We start from the raw sequence: 23,052 nt of genomic DNA on the forward strand, positions 1-23,052 counted from the left end.
CAATGAAGACCTTGTTCTGCTCAGGAGGCCTGTAGGTGAGATGGAAGGTGGCTTTATGAGTTGCAGAGACTCAGAGATGGCATGCCGCATTGTTACTCGCTTGGACGCCCCTGGGCAGCAATTCGCGCTCTATAAATGCACATCTATTCTATTCTATTCTATTCTACCAGCTCTGGGTGTGATTGTAGGGATTGGCAGTATGGGATGCAGCGTGAGGCACATGGTTATATTTTATCTTGTAACTTTCAGTGGAACAGGTGATCTGGATAGAGGCCCTTCCTGGCCTTAACACTCTCAAACTAGCAATACTCTTGCATGTAACTGCCCTTTGCTTGGGACACCTGGGCCCTGGGATGCCTGAAGAGTTGACTTAAGTAGGATGAAGGCAGGAAGTGACTTTCTGTGCTGGTGAAAGATGGAAATGCAGTGATGCCACTTCCTGTGCAGATGTGTGATGAGAAATGAATTCTCTTGCTTGGCTTCTTCTTTTAAAGATGGTTTTGGCAGCAAACAGTGATGTCACTTCTTGTGCAGATGGAAGAAGGGGAATCCAGTGATATCTCTTCTTGTGCAGGTTGGTGAGGTGAAATGCAGTGGTGCCACTTAAAGATGGATGATGGTACGTTCAGGGATCGCACTTCATATGCAGATAGATGATTGAAACTGAAGTTGTCTTCATTGGCTTCTTCTTTTAAAGATGATTTTGGCAGGAAACCAGTGATGTCACTTCCTGTTCAGATGAATGATCTACACAGGAAATTACATCTGTCAAGAGAAAACTGAAATGACAGTGAAAATGATAAGATATCTCTGTTTCCACTGTTATGTAAGCACCCAGCAGGTAAGCTAACTCTGGGCAATTATACACTGTCATTCGGCTTGGCACTTAAGCTACTCAGTCATGACCTCTATCTAGTGCTGATTTTTTGCCCCTCCGTCTCCTCAAGCTAAAAGTGCATGCAATCCACCTGGTCTCTGTAAGATCTTGATACCACCTACCTGTCCTGGAAGGTGAATTTTACAACTACCCACTGTCAACCAGGCAATATCAGTCCAATACATAAATCAATGTCAACCTTTTGGTGACAACATTCACTTAGCTTTGTGAGGGTTCCCTCCCAGAAACATTCCAAAGTGGAACACGTCACCAGCATGTATTAATTTTGCATTCTGTTTTCTACGCTTCTCACTGCCAACCATAATCTATCAAACTGCACAAGAGTTGCATAAGATTCAAACCCCATATTGAAAGGGCCATCCAGCTAATGATGTCACATTTCATCGCAAAACCCCAGCGGACATCATCAAAAAATGAAAATCCTAAAATGCATAATGTTGATGATTATTAGAGATGCATGGCTGGGAAAAGAGAACTGCGTTTTCCTCTGTTGTGAATGGTCCCATTACAGTGCTGCAAATTAACGTTGGCGGGGGTCCAGACCTTAATCGCATTGCAAAGAAACCTGGTCACCTTTTAAGGTGTTTTAGTAAATCCCAGATCTTTTGACCACTTACAACATTGTTCTTACAAGTCATTTCAAACCATCCACAGCGGTGCACCATCACAGTCTTAACTTCCCAAAACAAATGTCAATAGCCCTCGGGTCTTGGAGATGAGTAATATTGTTGACGAATATGCAGGCCCTTAGAAAAGTAACTCATATGGATAATTAGGGCTTTAAGTGGGCCGGGTCCTGCCAGTGCTCACCACCGGCAGTTCTAGAAAATGGGTGCTGAGACGGGGCCCTAACGGGATCTCCATTTTTGCCCTTACCCTCAGGGTGAAAAATAAATCTCAACTCTGGAGCAGTACTGCCCTTCACTGCCTTTGATGTAACTTCAAAGAGACTCGTTAAAGTTATTTAACCGTCTCATCATATCAGAACTGAAGCATTTTCAATGTTATATACAATGAAGCCGTAGTTACTGCTTATTTATCTTACGCAACAAACAACCATTGACAAAGCCAACAGTCCTGGCTTGTAGGTGTAATACTACTTATTGAATTACATATCTGGATGCAATTTAAGCCACGCCCTAATTACATCTGTCACGCCCCTTTGAGAGACCCTCCAGTTTTTTCATCCCACTTAAAGCCCTGTGGATAATAGAACCAGATTGTGATTCAGCAAAGTTCACAAAGAACACACTCTCAAGCTGAAGGGGGCTCTCATTCACAGTATACATTCCATGGGAGGGAACGGTTATCGTCTGATTCACAAACCTTTTTTGTGTCTATTAGGACTTTCACGTGGGAAAAGCCATACCCTCCACATGTAACATGCAGATGTACCTACTGCATGTAACGCACAGACGTACCCTCTGAATGCAATATGCAGACATGTCTTACAAAGCTTGAAATGTCTAAGTTCAGTCTGTGGACATCCAACCATGTGTGGTGAAGTTATGCTAAGCTTGCATCATTTCGATAGCCGTAGTTCGCACATGGGCAGATGGGCGAGGGTATTCGCATCAGAGAGGCAGAAAAGTGGCCAAGGAAATGCAATGCAATGTGAGGAACACCCACGCAGGTATCGCTTTGGGGCAGCGTCAGGCATTTCCCCCTTTTGTCTAACCTTCAATACTTCCACCTGCATGGCCCAGAAAACTGGTGTCGAGCGCTCCCATCTTTCACCGGTGGCGAGTAGGGAGGAAAGGTATTGCATGGGACATTATTGATCCTGAAGAGAGAAAGGGGATTTTGAAATCTTTTTTTACTTATTCTAATTTCTAACCTTAGCATTAGAAAATGTGGAGGAGATGTGCCTAATAACCAGAGCTGATGACTGTGGAACTGGGGAACAAGGTTCCAGTCCCAGCCTCCGTTCAGCATCCTGTGATCCTGGGTAAATCACTTAGGGCTCATTTTAAATGTAGGTGGGTGGCCCCTTTCTCCAACAGGGTGATGGAGTAAATTGGTCTGTCGCCCAGACAGATATGCCGTCCGCCTAATTTAGAAATTATGACAAAGCTGGCAGTCATTTATAAAGCATTGGCAGCAACCACTGTCACAGCGGTTCGTCTACGCTTTTCACAGCTTGGTGCAGGGCTCAGTCAACATGAAAAAAATCAAAAAGCAAGATGTTCTTGGTGAAAATAAAAAAGTCTTCTCCCATGGTGAAGGGAGCATTGAGCAGTTTTCATTGCCCCTTATTGCCAGGGTTTTCCTGGTGGTGATGGGCAGTGAAAACTGACCTTTAATTCAGCCCATCTAAATTAGGTAGGTGGAACTACAGGTCTACCTCCAATGGCCCTTTTTCAGAAGGGCCGTTGTAGGGGTTTAATGACTGCAGAGACAGAGTAGTCCCCGCCGTGATTAAATCTAAGGTCCACCCGCTTTGAAATCAGGCAGCAAGACCTCAAATGTTAGCAGGGGGGGGGAACTGTTGCCGTTACAATGGCGTTCCCTCTTTGCAAACATATAAATTGGGCCCTTAAACTCACTGTGCCTAAGAAGTGTAATGTAATCTAGTGCTCATGGAAAGCACTCTAATATCCTGAGGTCAAGATTGTGCTATAATAAACTGCAAAAATATTGTGTAGTGAAAGTAGATGCAGTTGCATGTGAATCATAAACATGTAAGAGCAGAACCTTCGCTGAACAAGCTGTTTATTCGTACATACCTTGGAGTTTGTTAAACTGATAGTCATTCACAAAATCTGCAAAATATCTCACAAAACCCCATGCACTATGACCACAACATTGTTCTCCTTTACTTATTACAGGAAATTCTGGAGGAAGCTTGGAGTAAGTTACACCTACTCATAGAAAAATCTTTCTAAATAGGACACCCAGGAATGTACAACTTTATTTTAAAATTGGAACCTTAGAAAACACCTTTCTAATGGATGGAGAAAAGTCTGTATCAGAATACATCTCCAGGCAGAATATCACACTTCTGTTACTGCCCACTACAAGAACTAAAGAGATTGCCAGATGAGATAGACGGGTTCTGAAGCCCAAAGTCTGGTCTGAGTTCGAAAATGCATCTGTAAAGCTCCCATTCATTCCTGCTCAGGGATCAGATGTTCTTCGTGAAGGGAGGTGCAAACGAGCTGGAAGAGCACTGACTTGAGAAGAAAGTGACCACAGCGAATAGCTTCTACTTTTTCCAGCAATGAGCTTTTAACGAAACTAATGCAAGCCGTGGTTTAGGTCGATTTCCAAATAAGCAGGGGTATGAAAATGACACATAACCATGGTTTATGAAGGGGAACCCCAGGGCTTGAAACAAAGGGCCTCATCCACACAAGTATTTGCAAGTGTAGGTTCATCTTACACCTGTAAAGGGCTTAGTATGCAGTGTAGACTCACTTTTGCTATTCACGAAAGGTGAATGCATGCTCATAAATTGATTTACTCACACATAATATCATAACAATTGTAGGAAAGTAGGATCTGCTTTACTGGTTACCCCCACTTCTTGCTGGTGTCATTCAGTTTTCTGACTAGTCTGGGGAATCTTTAAAATTGAGAACTCTGCTTACCTGCTGGGGACTCTTGTCTGCTGTCCTGCTGTTGGCGTTGCTGCCGCCGTTCCCGGGTGCCTCCTTGCTGTGTGTCTCCCTCGCCGCCGTTACTACCTCTCGCGGCCGGAGACTACAGCCCCCAGAGTGCTTTGCGGGCCCTGACGCAATCCACGCGCCCGGAGGCGCATTAAGGAGCGTCGCTCCTCTCGGAGAGCGGGAATCTTTAAAATTGAGAACTCTGCTTACCTGCTGGGGACTCTTGTCTGCTGTCCTGCTGTTGGCGTTGCTGCCGCCGTTCCCGGGTGCCTCCTTGCTGTGTGTCTCCCTCGCCGCCGTTACTACCTCTCGCAGCCGGAGACTACAGCCCCCAGAGTGCTTTGCGGGCCCTGACGCTATCCACGCGCCCGGAGGCGCATTAAGGAGCGTCGCTCCTCCCGCGTCGCGGGACACGCGCGGGCGGCGCCGGGCTAAGCCCGGGCAAAGGGCGGGCCCTCTGTGGCCCTCAGAGGCCTGAGGAGGCTGGACTGGGCCAGAGACTCTGTTCCTATGAGATTGCAGACTGAAATATAGATACACTCAGTGAGTCGTGACACATTATATTGCGTTTGGGAGATTGTTTTGTTTTATTTTATTTTCATTCTGGTCACTTTTGTTTATATATATGTAATTCCACCAGTTGATGGTGTAACTAATAGTATAACTCATTAAGCTTTGTTTTTGGGCTGTTGTATCAGTATGTTGAAACAGAAGGCTCCTTCTGGGCCACGTACTATGGATAATTACTTGGTGCAGGTGGTGAGCAAAATAAATACTGAAAGGCGACAGTCATTAGGGATAAGCATTTCTCCACCACCGGTAACCCCTACTCAGGGCCCGTCAGATCATATATTATTGGATGAGAACAGTTGATTTAACACCACGAATGTGGGTCTCTTAGCTGAGGGACTGCCCGATCTTGAGCAGACCCCCCCCATTTTAGTGGATCTAGATAATTGCCCTGATAAGGTACTACAATGTTCCCCTACCCCAGTAGCACGGGCAGTTAGAACATGTAGGAAAATTCAAATTAAGAAGGGGGGGACACGAACTGCAAGGAAGCGGGTAGCCTCACCATTAGAACAATCTGAAATAGATACGGCTTCTAAGTCGAACAATGTCAGTTTAGATGTTGATACGACAAAGAACTTAGCGGATATTATTGAGTTAAAGATCAGAGGTATTATACACCCTCTTGTGTCAAAGATCGAAGATTTAACAGCAGAAGTCGCGAGACTGGGTGGACTTCTTAAAAAGGCCTTGGAGGAACCAGGCAGAGTAACTACTGCCACAATCAATAGTAAATGTAATACTCAGAGTGTTCTTTCTATTAAGGCTACAGGCAACAAGGAAAATGTCATAGCTAACCCCATAACACCTAATGTGCCAACTCATTGTGACAGTCAGGTTACAACTGTTATTAAAAATAACGAGGGCTGGGAAGAAATTAATAGAGGACACGCCACTAACCTTCCGCCCGAGTGTGCACCATATGTGGTGGTATTAACAAATGTTCCACCACTAGAAAACAGGGGTTACCAAGAAACACATGACTCTTTAAAAAATAATAGTTTATCATGGTTGAATAGACAATGCGGTTTCCCGTTATACTTCTCTGACCAAGTCCTGACTACCAGGAGAGTTAAATGGATAGGGAGTTCTAAGAAAAGCTCGAAGGGGGACTGTGTGATTGTAAATTTTAAACACCCACAACATGTTGCCACTGTCCTCCTAAGAGCTGCATCCCTTCCAACCTCTGATGTCAATGTATGTGCTCGATCGCTAGGTTTCTTCTACAGCCATCTTAATAGCAATCAATGCGAGAGTAGCGAAATTATTACCCACCCGGATACTTATAGACCTCATTTTGGTATCCCAACCCAAAACAGATTTCATGCTCTTAGTTCCCTGGACTCTAATGATTGACTTTTACAAGAGAGTGAGATGTATTCAGTGAGGACTAAAAGCTTTGGTGTAGATGACTGTGTTGATAAAACTATATTTAAGGTCACACCACCCACGCCCCTTTTGATTGAGGAAGAGATTGTTCGCGAGGGTCTTGTGGATCCATGCAACTTGGGGCAATCTATTGAGGGGGCCACTGTTACTGAATATGTCACTAGTCCTGCTACCAGAACAGGCACATGTTCCAGATTGGCCTGCTGGAAAGTGGCCGGTTAAAAATCTAAGGGTAGATATTTAGGCTGGGAAACTTTTATTAACAAGTATGATATCTTGTGTTTCCAAGAAACCTGGTGCAAAGGAGATGTTGATTATGAGGGATTCGCGTCATATAACCTGCCAGCACGGGGAGATGGACCTGGAAGAGCTAAGGGGGGTTTACTCACACTTATATTGATCCATCGCAGAATACTGGTGAAAAAGTATATACCGGTAGGTGACCTTGTCCAGATGCTCTGGATTTCTGAAGGCAAAGGTCGTAATATCCTTCTGATCAACTATTATAATAATATATTCGATAGCACCAGGGGTAGAATAGTAACAGATTTGGCCAACACCATTGACATTCTGAGTTCGGAATCCAATGTTGTATTTCACATAATTTGGTGTGGGGACATTAATACCACGTTGTGTGAATTGTTATCTTTAAAACCATGTGGGGTCACTAATAACGCTGGATGGGAGGTACCGCACTTTGGACATGATACTTATGGAGAAATCTTGAATAAATTAATGGGATGTCATGACTTAGAAATATTGGATTGTTGTAAGGATGGAAACGGCTTGCCCATCCCTACATTTAAAAATTGGCGTTCTAATTCAGTGATTACCCATGTGTTAGTATCTTCTAGTATTGTCGACTGTTTTGCCCCACTGGAAATTGAAATATCGGCGGCAAGCGACCACAATTGTATTATTGTAGCCACGTCCTTATGGGAGGAGGGTGATGTAGAGGTGGGGACAATAATTGATAATATAGAAGCTTACCGGGCCAACGGGGTAAGACTTAGGTGGGTTGGGGAGAAAGCTTCAGAATTGACCACATCTATAATAAAGGGGAATTTGGTAGACACTGTTTTTATTTTAGAAAATAGATTCGACCATGAGCGGGTCTTATCTTGTTTTAAAGGGATCAACACTGCCATTGATGCTAAGTTTACCGGTCGTAATAGGGGTTGTTTAAGAACTGGACCTGGCTGGTTTGATCATACCTGTTCGGCAGCTCTGACTAGCCTTAAGCAGGCTTTAGCAATGAAGCCTAGGGATAAAAATTTAGTTATAAACTTAAGACTAGATTATAAAAACGCTATCAAATCTAGGAAGGGGGTTCTACAGCAGCAAGCTTGGGATTCACTTAACCAAGCTGCAGAACTTTCTAATTGCACATTATTTTGGGCAACGGTTAACTCCCCATTCCTCAAAGAGGCCAAGGTACCCGAGTTAACAGCAAACGTCTCCAGTGAAGGCTGGATTACTCACTTTTCGACTATTTTTGACTCTGACAAAACCAATGATGCTGGCTCATCTAGTTGGCCTATTTTGCCACTTGATATCTCTGTGGATGAGGTTATTAGTGGGATTCGGGCGAGTAAGGGCGGGAAGGCTCAAGGCCCGGACGGGGTCCCGATTGACGTTTATAAAGCCGCACCTAAAGTCTGGGGCCCCCTGTTGTCCATTGTTTTTAATGCTGCTGTCTGTATTGAGCCCCCTCCAACCTGGGGGGAGTCCATTATCGTTCCAATTTATAAAAAAGGAAGCAGGTCTGATGCAAAGAATTACCACCCTGTCTCCTTATTGGACTCCTCTATAAGGGTTATGAGCAGAATTATGCTTATAAGACTGGAAGAATGGGTGGAACAGGATGGTATTCTGGCAGACAGCCAGTATGGTTTTAGGAAAGGCAGGGGTACGCTTGATCAATGTGTTAATTTAGAACTGTTGATCGGGAAGTACAGTGACGCAAAACCCGGCCTTATGCACCCATGCTTCGCTGACTTAAGCAGCGCTTTCGACATGGTTGACCACTCAATTTTGTGGCCAACCTTGTTGAATATGGGAGCACCGGAGGGTATAATATTTTTTCTTGCCAGGATGTATGAAAAATTAAAAACCTGTGTGCGTTTTGGCAGGAAGGGAGAATGTACCCCAAACTTTAGTGTCAAACGTGGTATTAGGCAGGGTTGTGTTTTAGCTCCTCTCCTATTCATTTTATTTATTAATGGAATTGATGCCATTTTAAAGGAAGTGAACGCAGATGCTCCTAGGATCAATGGTGTCTCAGTGCCGGTGTTATTATACGCCGATGACGCTGTATTGTTATCCAGAACTCCTGTAGGATTGCAGCGGTTGATGGATAGCTTTGCATCCTTTATTAAAGATAGGAAATTAGTTATTAATAAAGGGAAAACGTACACCATGACCTGTGGCCCCAAGAATCCAAAACAGACCATAAAAGGGTATTTTATTGATAATGTAAAGGTGCAACATGTGGATAAATTCTGTTATTTAGGTATTACCTTCTCAAGTGATAAGAAGTGGACTTATGAATTCAATAACATACGCAATAAAATGGCTAGAAATGCCCACGGCATCTTTAGATTTGCCGCTAAAATTGGGGACCGTAGGACCGGGGACATGCTTAAAATTTACCAGGCTAGATGCGTAACAATTGCGATGTATGGGGCAGGAATTTGGGGTTATTGTTGCGCCCACAATCTGCAGCTCGATGATAATCTTTTTCTTAAAAAACTTTTATGCTTGCCCGCATCGGCCTCTAATGCTTTGAGTCACCGGGAATTATCTGTTAACCACCTACTTGACCTTTTATCCCTTAGGCCTTTGATGACCTGGCGGTCTATTTGGCTGAAGGATGAGAAGTCTTTTACTAGATCTATTATCCAGGACTGTTTGCAACTAGACAAATTTGTAGCAATACCTTGGATTAAATACATTATTGTGTGTTTTTCAGATATTTTTAACCTGAACATTGTAAATGATCCCAAAGCAGTTTTACTGATCCCCAAAGTCGAGTTAAAAAGGGTTTTTCTGGCCTTTGCGGAGAGAAAGAGGGCTGTTGCCGCTGGAACTCTGTCCACTGTCACATTTTATAACAGATATTTATCTACGGATGGATTTCCTGTCTACTTAACCTTGGTCACAAGACCGTCACATAAATTTGTGTTAACAAGACTCAGATTTGGAATGGCACACCATTTGGTGGGCCATCCAACAATGAAAAAACATCCATCTGGGCCTTGTAGATGTGACGGGATCTCCATGCAAAGCACATTGCACTTTATGCTATTTTGCAAATTGTATTCTAATTTTCGCATTGCCCTTCTCAAACCAATGTTTGTTAAATATGGAACACGTTCAGTTGAGCAAGCAATGAAACTGATTTTTAATTTGCAATCTGCGGATATTTGTTTTTATACTGCAACCTTTTTAAACAAATGCATCAATTCCAGGAAAAGTATGTGTTTTTAACCATGGGTGCAAATGCCCCTATTTTTTTAATTAGTATTAATTAATTAATTTATTATTTTTAATGTATTATTATGTCTACTATAATCTGCCCTTGTATTTTTTTTCTTATTATGTTTGTGTATTGTGCTTTTATGGTCATTAATTTGCACCGAATAAAGCTTAATTGAATTGAATTGAATTGAATTGACTAGTCTGGCTGGGGTCCTGCTAATCAGGACCCCAGTCACTGTGCTCTCTCCCTAAACTGGATTATGGTACCTTGCTTATTGGCTACTGGTGTACCCTTCTAAGTCCCTAGTATATGGTACTAAGGTACCCAGAGCATAGGTACACCAGGGGTCTCCCATGGGCTGCAGCATGTATTATGCCACCCATGAGAGACCACTCAAACCATGACTACAGGCCTGCCATTGCAGCCTGTGTGAACTGGTGCTAACCCCACTCACAACAGATATAAGTTTCCTTATATCTGAGGTCACTACACTTAAAACCAAAAGTCACCCCTAAGGCAGGCCTTTCAATCCTGAAGGCAGGGTGCTTGGTTATAAGTGTGATGGTGCCCTGCATGAGCAGGACACCCCCTACCAGTGGTGTAGATAGACCTGTAGCTGCCCGTGGCGGTCCCTGAATTTGCCGCCCCTTGGCGGCCATCTGAAGAGTGGAGGGCGGGGTGCTGGTGATTTCTGAGGTGGCTGCCTACGCAACAGCCTCAGGTAAGAGCGAGAGGGTTGAGTCTCGCTGCCCTCGAAACCCGTACCGCCCAGGGCGGCCCGCCCCCCTTTGCTACACGACTGCCCCATAAAAACGCAGGAGTCAATTCTCTACGCTTTATAAGTGCGGTCAGCCGTTTTATACATATAGTGGACATCAAGTCAATTACGAGATGTCTAACTATATATTGGCTGCACTGAAACTGGTCATGTTTGGTATCAAACATGTTGGAATCCTACCCCAACACCAATTCCAGTGTTGGATGCGGGATCCCATGTACTGGAGGGCTCCCCTAGGGAGCCCCCTGTATTCCGGGTACCAGCCTTTCAGGGTCTAACAGAAAGCTAGTGCTGCTGCCCACCACATACACGATTCTGCCCTCCTGCTGCTGAGCTGAACTCGAGCAAGGGAAGGTAGAACAATAGGTTTTCTGTCACAGGAGGTGTGACCACCTCCCAGACAGGACTTAGTGTATTGGGCTGGGGTGTGGGTGCTTGCCAGCTCCATCAGACTGCTTTGAAGGGTGAAACTGGACAAAGGACATGGGAGTATCCTCCCCTCTGTCCAGCACCTCCTCTGGGTAGAACCTCTGAATCGTCCCAACCCTTTCCTTTGGGTACTGAAGTGCTTACCTATGGGTGGCTCTTCAGATTCGTCGTAGGACAAGATTCAGATCCCAAACCACTTCTATTTCTACTGTCTGTTCACCTTGGACGATGTTGGACTTCGCTTTGGGAACTGAAACTGCATAAGGGAAGACTCCTGTTACTTCTTCTCTTGTCATACTGCCAGTCTTCTGCGTCGTCAGTGCCTGTGCTTCATCCAGGTTCTTCTCCAGGCCTGTAGGCATCAAAGACACCCGAAGGAATCTCCCTTGGAGTGAAAGAGTCACTCCCATGCATCTTCAGGCACAGCAGCTAAGCTGACCGGTCTGCTGCTCCTGATATCCTCCAGACTCTGAAAGGCCCAGCAAAACAGGTGGTGGTTCTGCAACTCCCTCGAGGCCTGCATCCCTCGTCATAACCGCTGGAACAGCACCCCTGTGCACCTCGATGACTTGCCGTTGCCAAGGCTTGTTGACTCTCTTGTCCAGAGATATTCAGGCTCCAAGAAGCTCCAGCCTCCAGCATCTCACGCTACCAAGATCTTTGTCCTCACCGTATCCTCTGCACCGTGGGCCTGCATCCTTGGAGAACTGCTCGAGGTCCTCTTGCGACTCCTGTGCCTTTGGCTTCTGGGTCCTGTTGAGGGTGTTCTTTGGCTCCAGTGGGCTCCCCTGCTTGCTCGGGAATGCTTTGACTCTCCTGCACTTGGTGAGTCCCTTGGACCTTGCTGGTCCCGACACTGCACTTTCTACATTTTCCACGCCTGTTGCTGCTGCCAAGGCTTGTTGGGGTTCCCGCCGGACACCGACCCCTGGTTCTCGACTTCCGACGTGGGACAGCTCGTGAACAGCTCCTGGTCTTTCACAGCTGCAGCGACAAGGACACCATCAACTCTCCTGCATCTTCCGTCATCCGTCATCGATGGTCACTGGTCTTCCGTGCCTCCTGACTCCTGAGTGGCATAGACTCTGTCCATTTTGCTTCCAGGTACTCCTCTTCAAGAATCAACCCTTAGATTATCACCGGACTCTTTCACCTTCTTCGTCAGCGGCATCTTCACTGAAGTCCTCCATTGTGATCTACCTCTGTTTCCGACGCCACTTCGCACCTATGCGGGTATCCACGGGTGTGGTGACTCTTCAACCTTCCATCTGCCACAGGGTTTCTTTAGGGTCCTCTTGGAAGGGTCCTTCTTCTTGAAAACTGAAACTGTGACTTTCCCATTGACTTGCATGGAGTAGGCGGCTATGTTTTTAATCTGCACACAGCCTCCGTGGGGTTCCTGGATACTTACCTCGGGTGGTTCCTTGGGTCCCCAGCTCTTCTAAGTCTTCTGGGTCCAGTCTCGACTTTGGTTGCAGTTCACATTCCACTTTATTAGTATATGGTTTGGTCTCCCCCTGGACACCACTGTGTATTTGCGCTACTTACGTGTTCTCCTCATGAAATATTGTGATTATTGTGTTTATATCTCTGGGTAGGAGATATACCGATGTGTTAGTGGGTGTGTGTGCAATAAATATGACTATTTTTATAACTACGCTGTGTGGTTCTTTTTCGTTGAACTTACTCTACATGATTGATACTGGTAAAACAAGCAGCTTACCACTCCTTCTGGACTAGGCCTGAAGGCTCCTCCCCACAGCTTCCACTTAGAGAGCTTTCTACGGTTGTCTAAGACCACTAAAATCACCATAAGGGTTGTCTGGATTAGTGCAGGATGCTACATTCACACAAGGAAGCACCATATACTAAGCCAGCCTCCTCCTTTATGAAGGGAAACCCCCAGGGCTTCAAAGAAAGGGCATCATCCCCAGAGCTACTTGAAAATATAGGTTCATCTTACATCTGTAAATGGCTTAATATGCAGTGTAGACTCACTTTTGCTATTCACAAAAAGTGAATGTATGCTCATAAAGTGATTTACTCACACATATCATAGCAATACTACATTATATATGGAATAAAACACCCCCTGCAGTACATTATAAGGATATTGCAAGTCACTGAGGAGTTCTGTGACCACAGAGAGGAACGAGGCCGAATGCCAAGTTCCTTTATCAGGTCAGGGAACTTGAAGGAGACTTTCAATATCTTTATACTATGAGACATTCAGCAGAGGGTACTTTATTCCTTATAATGCATGATGAACTTCATTAACTTTCCCACAAACCACTTATATCTTTGGTGTGTTGCTCTTTTGTTTGAAAGAGATAGGATGTTTGTAAACATGAAGAATAAAACTAAAATCTCTAGTGTAAATTTAAACACACTAAAAAGCATTTAAATACTTGTTACAATAAAATATTAGAATCAGTGGAAAACAAGTAATTCAAGAATCATTAAAAAAAACTGTATCACAGAATGTGTAGAAACATGCAGAGAGACATAATAATTTCCCATAGCATGGAAAAAAATCATAACTATCTCCGTTCTGCCTTTCACTGTTTATCTAGAAAAACAAAGCAGAAGAAGAAAAACGCACGGTTTTGTTTTATTTTGGCTTTTTAAGTGTAGCTTCGATTATGGTCCGAGTCCTGCGTTTCTCCACCACTGCTGGCTCTGGCAGCAGGCATTGTGACGTCAGAACCCAACCGTCATAACCCCATACAGTTGAGCAGTTAAATCAGTTCTTTGTTAAAGGCGACTAAGGACATCAAAAGTTGCCTCTAATAAGGATTGCAGGCTCCCGTGCATTCTGTGCTTAATTTGTAAAAATAATAAGCGCCAGGACCCTGGCCAGGAGGCCACTGCGACTTGCACCACCCATTGCCCCTGTCATCGCTGCCAATGACGGTATCAAAACAACTCTCTCTCCTGCAAGCGCGACAGTTCAGAATACTCGAGTTCCCCATCACCTCAGGAATGTCTGGGGAGGTTGGTATTAGTCATTTCTAATATATATTGTATTCATAAACAGCCGTTGTCCTGCTCGTCTTTAAATTAAATGAGCAACGCCACCAAGTGGCAGGACGTCATACATGTGCTGTTGACAATTAAGTGCCGGTGCCGAGCAGCAGAAACCATTTAAGTGCCGGTGCCAAGCACCGGAAATCACCGAATCAAATTAAGCATTGTATTAAAATGTAATAACACACTTGAGTAAATCCTCTCCAGGACCAGGGAGCTGGTCCTCAAAAGCAGGGATGCCTAAAAGGTGTTTGCACACCCCAAACGCACGGCTTTGTAGAATTTCAGAATATTTACTTGTGTCAAAGTCAAGAGCAAAGTTCTATTAAAAATAAGAAAGGGTAGGAAACACGTCCAAAAAGAAAGAGGTGGCAGTGGGAGGAGCTTTTCCACTGGCAAACATTTCTAGTGGAGAAAAAAATAAACGTGCAATTTGATGCGCCTAGCGACTAAGCATAAATCGACACTGAACAATACATGCAGAAAAGGTTTTACAAAATGGAAATTCACAAAAGTTTTCAAGGAGGACTTGGACAGCTGTGGCTGTCGCAGCTTTCTCGAATTATACTTTCTGAATCCCAGGAAATTTGATAACCTACACTGAAATGTAGGTGTGCACCTATGAGTGTAGATTTTCGAATTTCTTTAGGAAAAGGTCTTCTGGTGTCCATTTTAAGACTAAGACCAAATGCTGCCTTAGGGCTTCAATTAGTAAAATCCACAGAATTATTTTGTAAGTGGTAAAGTCCATCCAGGTAGAGAACGTGTTATTTCCATGGTTAGTGACTTGTAACACTCGACATGACCCATAGTGACCTCGCCAAAAGTTCTAAACAGGAGAAATAGCTCAGACAATGGGTTGAAGTCACTGATGCCTTAAACTGGCTGCGCGGTAAAGGAAGGAAGGGCGCAGACGTCACTGTGGGAACCTTCTTGTAAGGGCTGCCATTGTTTTCTTAATCCTTTTCGCTAAAAGTAATAAAGTACAGACTGTGTCACCCTTGTGAGGAATGTGTAAGTAACTAGACACATAGCTGATATGTCAACAATGGCGGCTGCTCCGAGGAAGGGAGATGCAGTGAAAAGCTTTACACCGACTTCTGGGCCGGGTGTTGGCACGCTTAAAGGTTACACGAGCAAGAACATATAACACAGGCTGAAGTAAACAAAGACAGCCAAGGGCTGGCTCCTCTGCCTCAATTAATGGGTTTCTGTGAAGGTCACAAATGCTGTGGTGCATCTAGGTTTCGTATGCTCGTGCAAACACAACCGTTTGTGAACAGCTCAGATCCTAGTTCACAGAAAGAAGCAGCAAGGGTTGTAAATTGCACTCATGAATGCAGGGAATCCAGCGATGTGTCACATACTAAGGTTTAAGGACGGTGGAAGGAGTCGTGGGCATTATGTTACCATTGCAAATTACATTGAACTCAAACACATTTGTAAGGTTGTGGATTTTCACTACCAATTTGCAGTTAATTTCCAACCTTGAAACAGCAATCAGATGTACTCCTGTCAAAGTTAGAAGTAAATGAGGGTCTACAGAAAAGGGTTTTTTCTACAGGGAAAACTGTTTTCTCTGTGGAGGGAAAAAAGTACCATTTGCTTTTCACATCATTCACCCTTGAAGAATTTGAAATGAGCCTCCGTGAATTCGGAAGTCTGCTCCAAAACATAGCAACCAAACCTATAGTAGTCAGTGGCGGCCAGTACGGGAGAGGGGTGGCGAGGCGCCGAAAAATAAGGAATGCACTCACCTGTTCGCCGCGTCTCTCCTCCATCTGTCCCACGCTGTCTCTCCTCCGCTCCTCAACCAGGAAGCACCCAGGCTTCCTAAGCCGATCATAACAGCATTGTGATTGGTCTGAGCACCGTGGTTCATCACTCAGATGAGGACTGGGGGCCTGGGCATGTTCTTCGCCCATTACAGCCTGGGTGGAGAACATGCAAAGAGCGCATGATGGTTTGGCTGGGTCAAGACGATTGGTCAAACCATTATAAGCACTTTAGAGTGCAGCAACCACTTCCCCTCCCGGAGCCAAGCCCCGCCTCGCCCTAACCTGGCAATACCAAAAATAAAATGATAATAACTTAGGTTATTATCATTTTCTTTTTTCTTTTATGCTGCTCCGCGAACAGTGGGGTGAGGCTCCTCCGCCTTAGCGGAGTAGCCGCCACTGATTGTAGTCGATTTCCGATTGTCAACCCTGGACTGGGTGAAACCAAACCACAAAGTGAGTTTTTCACTAGTGTTCATCTCCCATTTTAATTTTTGCAAGCACAGAGGTTATTCCACCCACAGAGTTTTCTTTGTAGACTTCCTTGTCCATAGCCTAGCCAATTCTAGTCCATTCAATTAAAATGAAAGAAGACAACAGGGCATGCCTAAATGCACACAGTGTGTCTGCGAGTGCTGGGAAAGGGCACTCTCAAACTATTACTTCAACAGATCAGGAGCATACAAGGGCATTGCGCCACAGGAACATCACTTTGTAACGATGTTCCTGTGGCGCAATGCCCTGCTCCATATTTACAAGGTGGCATTAAGCGAATTAGCGTGGCTTAACACCACCCTGAAAATATGCCCCTTAACGCAGTAGTCCGCTGCCGCAAAGGGTCTTGCATTGGGCGTTCCACCACAACACCCATTGCTTTCTGGCACTGCCCCCTATTTACAAGGGTGCCATAAAAGTAAGAAAAGTAAGAAAACCTTGTCTTAAGTAGGAGCAACAAGGACAGATGATTAATTTCTACTCGTCTTTGCTGTTTCTATGTGTGCTGCGTTCTGCAGCACACAGAAACAGGAAATCGCCATAAGAGATTGTTCATGTGCAGGAAGGTCTCCCTTCCTGCACATAAACAATCATTAAAAAGTTTATTTTTGCAACTTCAATAGGTGCAGCATTTTACAGCAGACATAGAAGTTACAAATCACCATTAGTGATTGTTTATGTGAGGAAGGGACGCCTTCCTGCACATGAACAATCATTTCCTGCAACGCAGACACCCTTGCACTATGGTGCAAGGGTGCCTGCGTTGGTGCTAGGCAGCTAAATTTAGCGCCAGTGCTAGGGGAAATGCAGGGGTGCGCCGCATTCTATAATACAGCGCATGCTAGTGTTTTTAAACTGTCAGAGCGCGGCGCTAGCAATTTTGACTTAACACCGCTCTCCAACAGTTTCTTGTGAATACCCCCTAGTCACTTAGTTAATGCACTGAGAAGCCCTGAAAGCTTGGTACCCCAGCTTATGAATGGTCCTACGTGATAATGTACCTGCGTTATCACATTGTGATAAAATACCCAATGCATTAATATACTTTGGTGAAATGTTGTTGGGGCATATTATCAAGCCCCTATCGCCACCACAACGTCACTTTTTGTGACGTTGTGGTGGCGATAGGGTCAGCTCCCTATTATCAAGGCAGCTTTAAGCCACTTAACGGGCATTAAGCCACGTTAAGTGGCTTAACGCTGCCTTGATAATAGTGCCCCTTTCACGCTCAACTTAGCGTGAAAGGGGGCGTGCAGTGGGTGTTGCGGTGGGCGTTCCACCGCAACACCAATTGAATTCGACGCTGCCACCTATTATCAAGGGCTTCAATAATAGGTGGCAGCACCGAGCTTAAGACCAGGAAAATCCTGGTCTTAAGATGGGGAAAGGAGGAGAAAAACTTTATTTCTCCTCTTTTTTGCTTTTTCCATGTGTGCTGCCTTATGCAACACACATGGAAAAAGCAAAATGCCATGGTTTGTTTATGTACAGGAAGGTGTCCCTTCCTGTACATAAACAAACTTTTTTTTTAAATGCCATTTTGTAACTTACATGTGTGCTGCATGAAGCAGCACACACGTAAATAACAAACTGGCATTTTCAGTTTGTTTATGTGCAGGAAGGGACACCTTCCTGTACATAAACAAACCACCCTGCTCGCAGACACCCTTGCACTCTGGTGCAAGGGTGCCTGCGTTGGCGCTTAGTTGTAAAAGTTAGCGCCATCATAGGGGGAAACGCGAGGCTGCACCATATCCTTGATAATATGGTGCAGCCTTGCATTTCCAAAGTGGCGGAGAGAGGCGTTGAGCTAAGAAGGCTAACGCCTCTCTCTGCCACTTTCTTGCTAATATGCCCCGTTGTGTTTATAATATCACAAGCGTTTTAATGCACAGGTTTCACATATGCAGGTTTTCCTTCTTTCTTTTAGTAGCATGGGTATCTCCTGTGCCATTGCCACTACATATGCTTTATGTAGTGCATAATGCCTTCTTGCTATATGGTGCTGCTGTGCCTTCTACGTTTTCAGGTCCGACTAGAGACAGTTTTATCTTATTCTTTTATGTATCTAGAGATAAAGGCAAAATCCCCATCAAATCTATTGGTAGTTGTAAATGATATTCACATATTATTCAACCCATAGTAATCTGTGACTGGCTGATTGTAAATACCTGCATTTATTTTACTATGCTTGGGGAGGGGCTTGAGCACAATAGAAAGTAAAGCAGAGGCGCAGGGCCGTTTCTACCATTAGGCAAGACTAGGCGGCTGCCTAGGGCGGCAAAAGGGCTAGGGCGGCAAAAGGGGGAACATTATTTTTTTATTTGTGCATGCATATAATGCATACTGGAACAGTCTGCATTCATTTCACAGAAGTAGCAGGTGAAGTTCTTTACGTATGTTATTCTTCTTTTTATTTTTATAATTTCAGGATTGTAAAGAAACCATTTCATAACCTTTAAAAGCAGTATAAATAATTACACCATTCTCGTGCAGACACATGGAAAAAAGTACACATATAAGTGAATGTAAAATAAGTAAGAAAAGCTATAAATATATTGCATTTTAAATAACATCACTACGTTTGCAAGGAACACTTTGCAGTGCTCCAAGTGACAATAGGAAAGTAAAATAGAAAGAAAAACGTGGAGAAGTGGAGCTAATGGTGGTCATCAAAGCGGAAAGGACACAACATACAGCACAATAAGCTCTTTCTTTAAGTGTCAAACATAATTTCATCCCAGAATCCATGTCGTAGATCACTGCAACTTATTGGGAGACTCAATCTGTATGAGCAGTGAGGAATAAGGGCCTAGATTCACAAAAAGTCATTCAGAGATGGGCTGCATCATAAAAGTTGTACTGCACTATGCAACTTTTTTGCCTCATGGTCAGGCAACAGCCCCTGTATGTAAGTGCAAGCGCACCTGCTTGTACATGCTGCGCACCCTAGCATAGTGGTGTGTGGAGCGGGCCGGCGGTACCAGTGTATGGGTCTCCTGGGCATCATTGTTGGCCAGTCCCCGAGCAGTGCTGTAGGCCGCAGCCAGTGACGGTGACTATGTCTCGCACGTCGCACCACCCTCTCTCTCGGGGCACGGGGGAGTGACTGTTTGTGTCTAACTCACAAATTTCATTTGTGTTTAAGCAGGTGGCTAATAGCACGCCACACATAAAAAAATATATGGTGCTAAGAGGCTTATTTTTCCATTACATCAATCTGAATTAGTTTTTCTGTTTTTTCACCCCAAAATACAGGTTCCGGTCTTATTATGGTCTGGAAATAGTGAAAAAAATACGAATAGCCACAATTTATTTTCTAACCTACAATAAAAACAAGTTCACATTGTGCTCTGCCTCTTGGGCTTTAGCTTTTGGGGTTGTTTGTCACGATTTATGCGGCGAGACATATCAGCGGTGGCTAGATGTGAAGCGTGTGATGCTTGACCTGCGTGAATAAAATCATATAGCGAAACTCTTCAATCCACCTGGTTCTACAGTCAGTTTGGCAGCTCTATATGATTTACCACTCAAATGTACCCAGGCAACTATTGTATCGCGCTGTGATGTTCCACACCTATGTTTGCGTTCTATACAACCACTTACAAAACACATCGCTAATTAAATTGTGCCTCGGGGCTTAGATAATAGGTCACTATTACTCAACACAAAGGCACTCCTTTTTAACTTGGAAAGATAAAAGACTGAGTAGACTGTGCAAATATTTCAATTTGTGACCAGCTAACACTGCAGATCTCTGGAGCAAGCGGTTAACCTACTCAGCTGTTTTGCCATGTGCTCTTTGATTGTTGGTGTTATTTATACTCAGGGCCACTTGAAATTAAGCCGCAGGGTGAACCACATTATGCGGCAATAAAAGGCAAATTATGCGGCATAACAAGGCACATTATGTGATCTAATGCATTAATTCTTCTAGCCTGGATGACAGGGGGAGAGAGTGATGTTCGTAAAAGGGAGGGGGTGGCATTTTTCAATTCTTGCCTAGGGCGTCAAAACACCTAGAAACGGCCCTGCAGAGGCGGCTACCTATTGCTATTCGGGTCACACAGGTAAGTGAAGAAAATGTTTATTGCCACAATCTATTATTTTAAATAGGGATGCACCCGCCTCCCGCCGTCAGTTTTGTTTTTTCTCAACCAGGTCCCAGGTTGATTGATTTAATTGTTTTATTATTTTAAATAGGTCTTCCCCTTCTGCTGACTGCCTTACTCCTGTGCAGCCTTCAGCCCTCAGCCACCCACCGCTTCCTGCCGCTTCTGCTCCCGCACCCCTCCTGCTCACGCATTTTCCTTCCCACTCCCGGTGCCCAGTTGCCCCGCCCTTCCCCAACGTCTACTTAATGGAGGCCAATGTAGCGCCAAAGGCAAGCACGTCTGCGCCTGTTTGTGATCCAACCGCAGCCAGGGACCCTGGATCTCTGACCTTCCACCGCTACAATCCAGCTGCCCTCCTCACACTAAACCTCGGTAGAAACAGCAACTGCCAGCCGTCAATGCCGAACACCACCCATGGCCAATTTTCCTGCCTATACTGCTAACATTCCTTCACCATCCACATCACCCCAACGACCTCCGCACCCACACTGCACGCCCGCACCAAAGAAGCCCTAAAATGTATCCTCCTCAACGTGCGCTCCCTGCACAGACACGCCGTTGAGATCTGGGACCTCCTTGCACCCTCTCGCCAGACGTCGCCTTCTTCACAAAACTTGGACAAACGGCGTATCTGCCTCAACATCACCACCGTCATTCCTGTTGGCTAAAAGATCCAGAGGAAGGACCGCCCCCACCGCCCAGGAGGAGGACTCGCATCGTACACAAGAACTCCCTCCGACTCCACACCTCCAGCACGAGCGACCCCCTCTCCAACACCGAACACCTCCACTTCCAGGTCTAGGCCAACCCCAGAACCATGATGCGCGGCACCCTCGCCTATAGACCCCCTGGGCCCCGCACCCCCTTCTCCACCGCCATTGTTGACCTCATCGCACCCCACACCATCACCTCCATAGACTTCATACTCATCGGAGACCTGAACTTTCACCTCAACAACCGCAGCGACCCGACTCCACTGTCCTCCTGAACAACCTTGCCAACCTCTGACTGAAGCAGCCCGTCTCCAACCCCACCCACAAGGCTGGGCACACCCTTGACCCCATCTTCGCAGGAGGTAAAAACATCCTCGTCAGCCCCTCTGGACAGACCACCACTACGTACACTTCTCTTTCAACACCACCACCGCACACAAGACCGCCCGCGCCCTCCACAAAGCAGCTGGAGCAAGGTCACAGAGGAGCACCTCAACTCTGCCCTCATCCATGACCCCCTTCCGCCACAACCGACGCCAACTCTGCAGCCACGGAGCTACACCACTAGATCACCAACTGCGCAGACAAGCTCGCCTCCCTCCGCCGCCCTGACAGACAACACCCACTGAAGGCCACCTGGTTTACCACCAACATTCAAGAAGCCACACGCGCCTGTAGATGACTCGAGAAACAATGAAGAAACAGCAGAACCACCGAAGACCAGTCCGCCTAAAAGCGCGCCACTACACAATACCACCAGCACATAAGATCCACCAAGAGGACCTTCATCAGGAACAAAATCCTCACCAATGCCAGCAACTCAAAGGAACTCTTCAACACCATCCAGCAGTTCACCAAACCCCCCAGCGAAGACACAGACATCACACTGTCCCAGGACCTCTGCACCAAGCTCAGCTCCTTCTTCCACCTGAAAATCAAGGCCCTCTACCACAACTTCAGCGAACAGACCCCTGAAACCACCCTCCCCTCCAGCAATGACAGCCAGCCCACCATCACCAGCTGGACACTGGTCACCACCAAAGATACCACCATGACCATGAAGAGCACCCACTCAGGAGCCCTCACGTGCCTGTGCCCGCCTCACATCTTCCATAGAGCTGCCACGGCCATTGCACCCGAACTACGCCGGACCATCATTGCCACCTTCGATTCCGGCATCTTCTCCGATGACTGGAAGAGGGCTGAAGTCAAGCCCCTCCTCAAGAAACCTTTGGCTGAGCCGACAGATCTGAAAAACTACAGGCCCATCTCCCTCCTTCCCTTCGCAGCCAAAGTCACCGAGAAATTCATCAATGCACAACTGACCACCTTCATTGAAGAGAACGCCATCCTCGACTTCTCCAGTCCGGATTTCGCAGCAACCACAGCACCAAGACTGCCCTCCTCGCTGCCACCGGTGACATCCATATGCTACTCGACCAGGGACACACACATTCGGCCCTCATCCTGCCAAACCTCTCCGCAGCCTTCAGCACTGTCTCCCATCGCACTCTTGCAGCCAGACTCCATGATGCTTGCATATGGGGATCAGCCCTCGACTGGATCCGCTCCTTTCTTGTCGGAAGAACCCATTGGATCAGACTCCCACCCTTCCTCTCCAAACCCACAGAGATCAACTGCGGAGTACCCCAAGGACCATCGCTCAGCCCCATACTCTTCAACATCTACATGGCCCCCCTCGCCACCATCGCAGACAGCACATGCTCAGCATAGTATCCTACGCCGACGACACCCAACTCATCCTCTCCCT

This window comes from Triturus cristatus, chromosome 5_2 (genome assembly GCF_964204655.1).
Source record: "Triturus cristatus chromosome 5_2, aTriCri1.1, whole genome shotgun sequence".
In the NCBI taxonomy this organism is placed as follows: domain Eukaryota; kingdom Metazoa; phylum Chordata; class Amphibia; order Caudata; family Salamandridae; genus Triturus; species Triturus cristatus.